The following is a 10,631-nucleotide window of genomic DNA, read 5'->3' on the forward strand; positions in this document are numbered from 1 at the left end:
TTAGCATTTTCACATGATTTGTTTAAGAGCTGAAAACGTCTGTAAATTAAGATACGTGATTGTTCCGTACATTCATAATCAATGTTAAATAGTTTTATTTCAGGCATTGTCCTGGATCCTGTGATCTGTCACTCAGATTGAGACTATGCCAGCAACATATGACCACAGGGGATGAGGTAAGGGCATTTTAAACTCATGCAGAATGCCACTGCAATCAAGGAGAGAAGATTCTGCCATTGTCAGAGTCGGCTGAACATATCACTACACCACTCCACTGGCTAGATCCTGTATTTATGGGATGATTTAAAAAAAAATGTAATTATTAACTGAGGGTGAAATTAGAAATTTTAGAAAGTTGGGGACATTTGAAAAATTGATGTTTGGTGAACCTCTTGGTTCACTGTCAATACTTGTTCAGTTGTTGAAGATTCCATTGACTGAGCAGAGATGTTTAGATCATACCATTGGATCAAAGAATCCCTATAAACCAAAACCCACAGATGTAACTAGAGTACCACGTTGGAACTGGAAAAAGCCTGTTTATTTTTCTTCATTAACATTTGCCGTGAGTTCCGGGGATCTGTGTGATGAAAGTCCTCAGAATTTCAATACACACAGTAGGCACTGGACAGGAGCCAATGAAGATCTGAAGTTGAGCCAGAAAAGAGAGTTAATCTGTGATAGCAGCCTGCTTCCAGTGCAAGACTATAGTTACCATGAAGAATGCAAGTAATGCTGTATTATCTGTAATGACTGTGTTTTATAGCGGAAACGGACACCAGGAGAAAAATAGGAAAATTAATGACATTTTGGAACAGAAAATGGGTGAGCATTTTCACAATTGAAGCCAACCCCTAAACTGCAATCCTGTAACTTAAAGGTTTTCCCGTTTTTCATTTAAGGTACAGTATTGTTGACTGAGATGGATGAGTAAGTTTAACTTAGCACACTGTGTGCAAAGATTATCAGGCAAGAATGGAGCTGGAGTTAAACTAGATTGTAGGTTCAGTGATCGGAATAGGTTTATCAATTAGAATGAGACAGAACAAAGTGATGATTGGCTGCTGGCAATTGGCGGCCTGTTTGGGAATGGTGGAGAAGATTGCTTGGGAGTTTCAATTGGCAGCATGAAGTTCTCAGGGGATCCACTTTGGTCAGATTGGATGACTAATACCTAAATGGATGGTGGTGCAGGGCGTTAAGTGGAAGTAGTTGAATGTTCTGGGTGTAGTTGATGAAGAGGAACTCCAATCAAAGGATTTGTGGGATGTGCGATTGTGGGTTGGGTGGTGGACTCTGGGTTGGTTCTGAAGGAATCCCAGTAATTAAATAATTTAAAGGGGACCTCTCTGTGGATTCCCACTGGCAGGTTGGGACCTACTCAGAGGGGTCCTCTTGAAATCACCCAACTGCAGACCACATTGCATCATGAAATCTATGTCAGCATTTGCGATTATCACCACACGCACCTTGGATCAATGAACACTGACTCTACCTGCATGTTAAATGTGGGGAATGCCTCATTCATCCAAACCTGTTGGAAACCAGTTTCCTGGTGAAGTGATGAACAGTGATAAATAATATTCCCTTCAGGCCATAGTGATGCCAATGACATCAGGCTCCCCTTCAGAAACATGGCTACAAAGGATTTTCATATCCTGCACTAATATATGGTTTTTATTTCAGGTTTGATGGAAGTCAAGGTTAAAGACTGTTGAATGCAGTGCTCCGACCACCTGCACTGTGGTCTTGCATTTAAAAAAAAATTATGATGGAGGAAATTCTGTAGACCAGAAGGAAAAGTCAAAGTTACAAAGCTTCACATAATCATTACTTTAATGGCACCACCATTGCACATTGCACACAAAGGGAGCAAAGTTGCATGGTAAAGGTTTATACTGCTTTGCCAGCAATTACACTGATTCATAATATATTTCTTTACCTATGTGTTCAAAAGATTTGATCTGTATTATGTAAAGCATATTATTCAGTGATAATAAATGTATCAAGATAAATATTAGTAGCTATTAAAGTTTAGCAGACTCCAAAAGCCATTAGGCATGTTGTGCCGATTCATGATGCAATCCACAAAAATGTAAATGCCAAAGCCGATCTAATGTTGTGCAATTATCTATGGCATTACATATCGGTCTTTTTGTCTGTTCTAGGGAAAAAAAACTTTAATAAGAAACAGACACAACATGCTATGTTTGCAATGAAAAGCCATTGTAGACTGAATTTTTCAATGTCTCTGCCAATAAAGCAGTTTGTCAGCTTAGCTCATCTATATGAGTAAAACCTCAGTTGATCAGAATTAATTAAAGTATCAAACTACATTTTTTATTTAATTTGAATTTAATCCAAACTAAACAACTTTGAACTATTTTACACAGCCTAATTCAGATTGGATTAAATTTAAACAGTGTAGAATCATTAAGATTGATAATGATTTAGGTTGATTCCCCTCGTGTTTTGTGTAAGTTTCCAGAAAGTGAAATAATATTAAGTGCAATTATTGCATTAATGTGAATATGATTTTTTTGGCCAGACACAAAAATATGTTTCTGCTAACCTTTAGTTTGAGTCAGGATTTGCATGAAAGAGAATAATCTCCTATGAACCATAATCTTGGCATTTTTGATACAAAAAATACACTCTGCACAGATTTTTAAGCACCTAAGTACATTGAATCATCAGTCCAACCCTTATTTTGGGCATCATATCCCAGCAGTGGTCTGGTGTTGGTGCATTTTCTTTTAAAAGGAGTTTTCCACTGCTTCAGTGTAAACTTCAAAGTGGCTCTGTGATTGGGGTGAGAGTCGATTGATAAAGCACAGCAAAACAAAGGAAGGGATTGAAATGCACAATTAACATTCATGTTTTGGTTGCAAATCAGGCTGCCTGAATAACTTATTAATAACAGTGGCCAGCTAGTTTCAACTGCACTGGTATCAGGCTACTGCACCAGTGGGGACCAATAACACCAGACAATGAAGATTTTGCTTCCTGAACACTTTTGGGTGCATTTTATGAATTTTGGGCAGCTGATCACAAAATAAAATCACTTTAAAATTTTCCTATCATGTACCTTTTGTTTAGGTATCACTTTTTTTTGTGATTTCCTGTCATATTTTAAGTCTACTCGCGTATTGCCCACTATGAAGTTAAACGTCATTGAAAATTAATTTTCTGCGTTTGCATTTGGACTTCTTCCCTGCTGATCTTGGCGCCATCAGTGACGAACATGGTTAAAAGTTTCACCAGGACATTGCGAGCATGGAAAAGCGGTATCAGGGCAACTGGAATCCATCAAGTTGGGCAACTATTGTTGGACACTGATACGAGAGGCATCAGATGCTGAGTACAAATGAAAACCAGTGGCAAAACATTTTTAGGTCAGTTGAATCAACTGAATGCGTCAGTATCGTTATGCGATTAATCATGTTAAATTTCAAAATTTAATTTCATGTTTCTTCAACTTCTATATAATACAGCAAATCTGATATGATTTGTGTTCAGCTTGATATTGTCTATCATAATCTCCAATTTTTGTTCACGAAGCAAACCTTTTGAAAAAAAATTTGGTGACAAGCATAGCATGAGTGATTCATACCTGTTTAAGCTAGTTTTCACTTGTTAATATTGGCTTTCATAAAGATAGAACCATTGTGGTTGAAGCAGTGGTCCTGGAGAAAGTAAATCTTTATCAGAGAAAAATTTACAAAAAAGTTACAACCAGAGGAGGGAGCACACTCTTTAATTTCTGGACTCCTTCCTCGAGCTATTGTGGAGGAATCTTACAGGGAAGGAAATTAGTCAAGCTAGCAATAAGAAGTTACTGGAAACAAATAGCCCTCACATACCAGACATCAAGACCTGCATGTAACATGGTTATTAAAAGCAACCCTACGTCAAAGAGATTGCTAAGTTGCTTACCTAGGCAGGTAACAGCAGAGCATGATTCTTACAAAATGTCCTATCACCATGCTGTCTTGTCAATAACCTGGCCACGACTGCAATCACGCCGATGGCATCGTTGAGATGCAACTTCTGTGGGCAGTCCAAGCATTTGTGGTGCCTCTGCCCCACGAGGGGGGCTATGTGTTAGGGCTGCGGGAAGAGGGTTTGCAGGTCCTGACCGCAGTTTGGGAGCAGTGCGGCGTTCGTTCCAGAGGAACTTCCGGCGCTGACCGCGGGCGCGGTAGGGGGAGCGCCATATTGTCGGCCATCGCTCCCAACCTCAGCCAACTGCCACGACTCCACTTCCGCCTTTTTCCTCATCGAACAGTGAGTGGTCAACATGGAGGTCGCCATCATGGGAAGGCCTCCCCACTGACGACGATGATGAAGGGATGCCTATCCTGGCATCGGTCACTGAATCAAGCCAGCCCTCACCCAATTTCATTATGCGGATCGAGGTGAATGGGCATATAATGATCTAACTTTTCGATAGCGGCAGCACGGAAAGTTTCGTGCACCCTGACGTGGTCCAGAGACTCTCCCTCCCAGTCCGACCCATGACTGGGACAATTTCAATGGCTGCAAGGGACCAACAGACCAGTATCCGGGGGTAATGAGTAGCATCGCTGACGGTGGGGAGGGGAGTGTTATAACGATTTTGTATTGTTAATTATCTCTCGCCTCTGCACGCCGATCCTCCTGGGCCTTGACTTTCAGAGTCAGTTCAGGCTGAACGTGCACAGCCACCAGTCCCCGGCACTGCCTTGTGGTCCCAGCACCCAGTCTCCGGCACCATCTTGCAACCTCACCACGCTATGGGTGCCCCCCTGTCATTGTTCGCGAACCTCACCCTGGATTGCAAACCGATCATCACCAAGAGTAACGCTATAGTTCATAAGACATGCAGTTCTTTCGGATCATAGCCCCTAGCACCAGTCCCTGGAGGACGCAGGCCCTTGTGGTCAGAGGTGTGGGCAAGACCTGGATGGTAATTGATTATAGTCAGACCATCAACTGCTTCACCCAGTTGGATGCATACCCACTACCCCGGATTTGGTCAATAAGGTCGCTAAGTACAGAATTTTTTCAACCATTGACCTTAAGTCGGCCTACCACCAACTCCCCCTCCATCCAGCCGACCAAATCTATACAGGCTTTGAGGTGGACGGGAAACTTTTTCACTTCCTGCGGGTGCCTTTTGCTGTTACTAATGGTGTTTCTGCCTTTCAGAGAGTGATGGACCGGATGGTGGAGGAACACGGGCTGACGGCGACGTTCCCCTACCTTGACAATGTCACCGTCTGCGGCCATGACCAGCAGGACCACGACGCTAATCTTGCAAAGTTCTTGCGTAAGGCCAAGTCCCTCAACTTGATGTACAACAAGGACAAATGCGTGTTCAACATGGAGCACCTGGCCCTTCTTGGATGGGTCGTGGCACATGGTGTCATTGCCTCCAATCCAGACCGCATGCGACCCCTCATGGAGCTCACTGTCCCAAACACCCTGAAGGTGCTCAAGAAGTGCTGTTCTCTTATTATTCACAATGGGTGCCCAACTACGCTGATAAGGCCCACCCCCTAATTCATATGACCACCTTCCCATTATCGGCAGAGGCCCAGGCTGCTTTTGACCAAATTTGAGGAGACATCGCTAAGGCCACAATGCATGCCATGGATGAAACCGTCCCCTTTCAGGTGGAAAGCGATGCCTCCAATGTCGCACTGGCCGCCACATTAAACCAGGCAGGCAGGCCGGTAGCATTTTTTTCCCACACCCTGCACGGTCCCGAAATCTGGCACTCCTCCGTTGAGAAGGAGGCTCAAGCTATCGTTGAGGCAATGGGCCACTGGCAGCACTACCTAGCCAGTAAGAGATTTACCCTGTTGACTAACCATAGGGCAGTGGCCTTCATGTTCAGTGCCAACAATGGGGTAAAATCAAGAATAACAAGATTCTGAGGTGGAGGATTGAATTGTCCACCTACAACTACGACATCTTGTACTGCCCAGGTAAGCTCAATGACCCCCCTGGATGCCCTAACCCGAGGGACGTGTGCCCGCACACATCTTGACCATCTCCATATTCTGCACGACCACCTATGTCAGCCCGGAGTCATGAGGTTGTACCATTTTGTCAAGACACGAAACCTCCCATACTCCATCGAAAATATCCAGTCCATGACCAGACGCTGTCAAATCTGCGCTGAGTGTAAGCCTCAATTCTACCAGCTAGAAAAGGCACATCTCATCAAGGCCACTCGCCTTTTCGAATGGCTCAGCGTTGATTTCAAGGGCCCCCTCTCTACCACAAATAGGACTGCCTACTTCCTGACAGTGGTGAACGAATTCTCCAGGTTCCCCTTTGCAATCCCCTGCCCAGATATGATGTCGGCTACAGTCATCAAGGCCCTGAGCAGTATCTTCACTCTGGTCGGGTACCCCGATTACACTCATAGTGACCGGGGGGGGGAGGGGGGGGCTCGTTCATGAGTGAGGAGCTGCGACAGTACTTTTTGGCCAGAGGCATAGCCAACAGCAGGACCACCAGCTATAATCCTAGAGGTAATGGCCAGGTGGAAAGGGAGAATGGCACCGTCTGGAAGGTAACACTCCTAGCCCTTAAATCCAAATATTTGTCAGTGTCCCGCTGGCAGGACGTTCTGCCCAAAGCCCTTCACGCCATCCGGTCTTTACTATGCACCACTACTAACACCACCCTGCATGAACGCCTCTTTCCTTTTCCTAGGAGATTGGCAAATGGTTCCTTCATCCCTCCCTGGCTGACAACCCCAGGGCCAGTTCTGCTTCGGAAGCACGTCAGGGGCCATAAGATGGACCCACTGGGTGAAGCGGTGCACCTCATACATGCAAACCCTCAATACACATTTGCGAGGTACCCGCACGGCCACGAGGACACTGTGCCAATACGAGACCTGGCAAGGGCTGGAGACCCTGAGACAACTTTGCTGGCTACTGAGCACACCGCGGACCCGATTGTGCTGCATCAGAGCACGACCCTGGAGTCTGAGCTGCCTGCCTTGTAGCCGGATGTCCAGGCATCTACCTCCCATGCAGCAGTGGAGGACCCCCCAGCACTCCAGGTCCACCGCTGGCACCCCTTCTCAGACAGTCCCCATAGTGGACACCCCCCCGTCAGTCTCATCTCCGGAGGAGTGCCATATGGACACTATGGTTCTACAGCGGTTCGGCGGATGGAGGAGGCCGCCCGTGTGGCTCAACCTCTAGCTGGCGGGGGCATCTGCTTCTCCCACCCTTTGTATTATCTGATTATACTGCGGCTATTTTGCTACTGTATTATTGTTGTTGTTGCTGTTATCACTCCAGTTTGTTGATTGTTTTGTGGTGGGTTCCATTTTTTTTAATAGGGGGTGAATGTAGTGATATGATTATATGTACTGGCTGGCTCACCCTCCAGGTGTCCTTCTACCTTGGCTCCTCTCTTAGTCCTGCCCATGTGACCCCGGGCCATAAAGGCCGAGCCCTTTCTCCTTCCCACTCATTCCTAGCCTTGGACCCCAGCCAGCAGTTTCTAGTACAATAAAGCCTATCGTTCCCCTCAGTCTTTATCTGTGTCATTATTGGGGCTACTGATAGGTCCCAACAAAAGCATACTGGGGGTATAGGTCAGTTGAGTGTATTGGGCAGCACAGACTCGTGTGCTGAAAGGGCCTGTTACTGTGCTGTGTGTCTAAATTTAATTACAGGTTGTTGAACTTGTGAAATGACCTTCAAAATGAATGCTAGTGCCATACCAGTTTAGCATGTTTGTTTGTTTTACATAATTCCAATAAATATTCACCCACAAGTTCATCAATGAGATTTGTCCCACTAATATGCGTCCCCATGCTAGGTTCATCATGTCAGAGCTCTGAAGGTGCACAACACACTCCAAGTCCCACCTCCTTCCCTTCTTTCCGTTATCTACTGTCCTATCAGAGAGCCTCTTCCTTCGCCCTCTTCCTCTGATCACCTCCTAGCTTACAATATTCCAATATCTTTCCCCACATGTCTACCCTTCCCATTTGTATTCATATGACCTGCCAGTTCAAGTTCCTCCCACTGCCCCACCTTTTTATTCATGGCTTCTGTCCTCTTCATTCACGGTCATGATGAAGGGCTTTTGGCTCGAGAAGTTGACTGTCTCTTGCCTTCCACAGATGCTGCCTGACTCACTGAGATCCTCCAGCACTTTGTGTGTTGCTCCAGTTTTCCAGCGTCTACCTTCTCGTTTACACGCCCAAAGTACAAAGCAATGATTTTGGTTACATTCCAATTTTATATAATGGTAACAAAGGAAGCTTCATTCTTCTCATCACACTAACTCTCTTCATTACCTGTAATGTATTTCCAAATGGATTCACTTCTTGCCTTTATCCTTTCTCTGTTGCAAAACATGTAATGAAGATTCAACTACACTGTCTTCTCACTTTTACTTAGCTCGTGAATGAGTATCCCAATTATCAAGCACTTCAAAAGTCTTCAATTCTCTGCAAGATCCTCACCACTTATTTATGACTCACAACTTTTCTCAAGAAACACTTGTAATCAGCGTCATAATTTAAACCAGTCAGTTTATCGTGCAATCGAAATGGAAGAGAACAACATGGCATAGAGGAAGATATTTACACTTTTCCTTCTCTCCCATAGATGAATTAAAACAAAAAATAACCGTACTATTATGTAAGAGGTTTGCAAAAGCGCACTTGAAATCAATGCACTATTGTGATATGCAGGACTCAAATGGTTTCTTGGCTGCATCAAGCAGGCAGTTTACTGAGAGGGGTCAAGCAATTTACATTTTTCCATATGGTTTAGGGCGGAAGCTTTGGTGTGCAAAATCTTCAGCTGACAGCCGGAAATACTGGCAGCAAATTTGGCATGACAATCGACATAAATGCCTGAACACTCCCACTCAAACGGGAACAGGGCAGTTTTCGCACACACACAAAAAAAATTAAAACTTGAACAATCCTTCTTAGGAAAAGTTTGACTGTTGTCAGTGCACGTTCCCTGTGTGCTCTGAGCACTAAAGCACACAGGGAACGTGCATGCAAGATGCTTTGCTTTTCATCAAGAAAATCTTACCTATCATTCCTTCATTTCATTCTGACTCCACATTGTTTGATTTGACCACCATTTTTCTTTAAAAAAGGGCCCATGGGGCTTACTGTACCCACAGAAGAGATTGAGCAAGCCACTTGATCCATGGGCAGCCCCAAAGGAGCAGCACTTCCAACATGAAGCAATGAACCAATTAGTAAAGTTCAACATTTGAGACTGGTCCTCAGGGTACAAGATTGTTGACTGGAAAACACAGGTGACCATCACAAATGTACCCTGAAGTCATTGCTTTGAAGTGATGGTCAGGCATCATTATGAACTTTGATAATGACCTTTGAAAATGTGATCCTGCTAATGAATAAACAATCTATTATCCACCTGTTGCGAAGTATTAGACAGTCCCTAGCAGAACTGCAAGGACCGAAATTTAAATTCCTCTCAATTTTTTCAAGTGCGCCTGTCTGGAGATTGAGACATGATTAATTATTTGTTTTGTTGTTTGCAGTCATGGGGCATCAGAGATTTACTCACTGTTGGATCTTGCGAAGTCAAAATGACCTTGATGCGAAAAGCAGTTAAGACTGAAGTAAAGTTTTTAGCATGTTGTTTATAATCAACAGCTGCTGTGTCAACGATGAATGTAGAAATGAAGAAATCTGCTGAGCACATTTGATTTCTGTGTACCAAAGCAGCATTTGGAACATTAGATAAGCTCATAAAATGCAATGTCACAACAGTGGTGGTCAACAGACATATACTGGTTTCTTCTCACCCTCCAAAAATATTATGGGGTTTGCAGGTTAATTGGTGTATTTGGGCAGCATGGGTTTATGGGTTGGAAGGGCCCGTTACTGTGCTGTATCTCTAAATTAAAATTAAATTAAATAGATTAATTGCAGGTTAATTTATATCATCCACTGATCTGTTTTCTTAGCAATAAATTGACATTCAAACTATTACACAATTAACAATACAAATCAAAATATAATTTTCATTTCGTACTGACTGAATGTTGGGGAGAAATTTGACTGTGAGGGTTGTATCATTGCACTGCAGGTAGCATTAGAGCAGAATTTTTACCTGAATTTTGTGCGCTGCAAAATTGCTTATATCTGATGGATTGAAGATGGTTGCGACTGTGGAGTACTTGATAGCACATATTATACAGATTGACACGTGAATGTGGGAATGAGGGAGTGCAGTATTGCCATACATGACAACTATCAAACAGAGTGTTAAACTGCTGCCAAATCTGCTTGGATGCATGGATATTAATAGCCCAAAGTTGCAATTCAATAATGAGCAAAATGATAGGTGATAATATTCATCCTGTGATATATAATATGAGAGTTAATTGTCATAAACTTAAGTACAGAGGCAACCACATAGGTACGTAAAAGGGTATCGACAATAGTATAAATAAAGTTATCACGTTGTGCCATGAGACAAAAAAAATTAAATATAAAAGCAGAGATAAATAAATATTCACAGTCAAGTTAGTGGAGGAAATGTTATGTTTCAAATGTGCAGACAGATCTTTTGGTGATCCTAAAGTAATTTATGGTGAGGGTTAGGGTAGTACAGAAA

General features: G+C 43.5%; 1 long non-coding RNA gene across 2 annotated transcripts; it reads left to right on the forward strand.

The window, feature by feature from the left end:
* On the forward strand, nucleotides 1-7,563 carry LOC138756597 (uncharacterized). Of its 2 annotated transcripts, XR_011353181.1 has the most exons (4): nucleotides 1-176; nucleotides 1,687-1,885; nucleotides 3,237-3,395; nucleotides 5,191-7,563. It is a non-coding gene; the product is annotated as an uncharacterized lncRNA (long non-coding RNA). The 2 variants fall into 2 exon arrangements; XR_011353180.1 differs by having other exon boundaries at nucleotides 1-1,885.
* The last annotated feature ends 3,068 nt before the right edge of the window (nucleotides 7,564-10,631 follow it).

The sequence above is a fragment of the Narcine bancroftii genome, chromosome 3 (genome assembly GCF_036971445.1).
Source record: "Narcine bancroftii isolate sNarBan1 chromosome 3, sNarBan1.hap1, whole genome shotgun sequence".
Classification (NCBI taxonomy): domain Eukaryota; kingdom Metazoa; phylum Chordata; class Chondrichthyes; order Torpediniformes; family Narcinidae; genus Narcine; species Narcine bancroftii.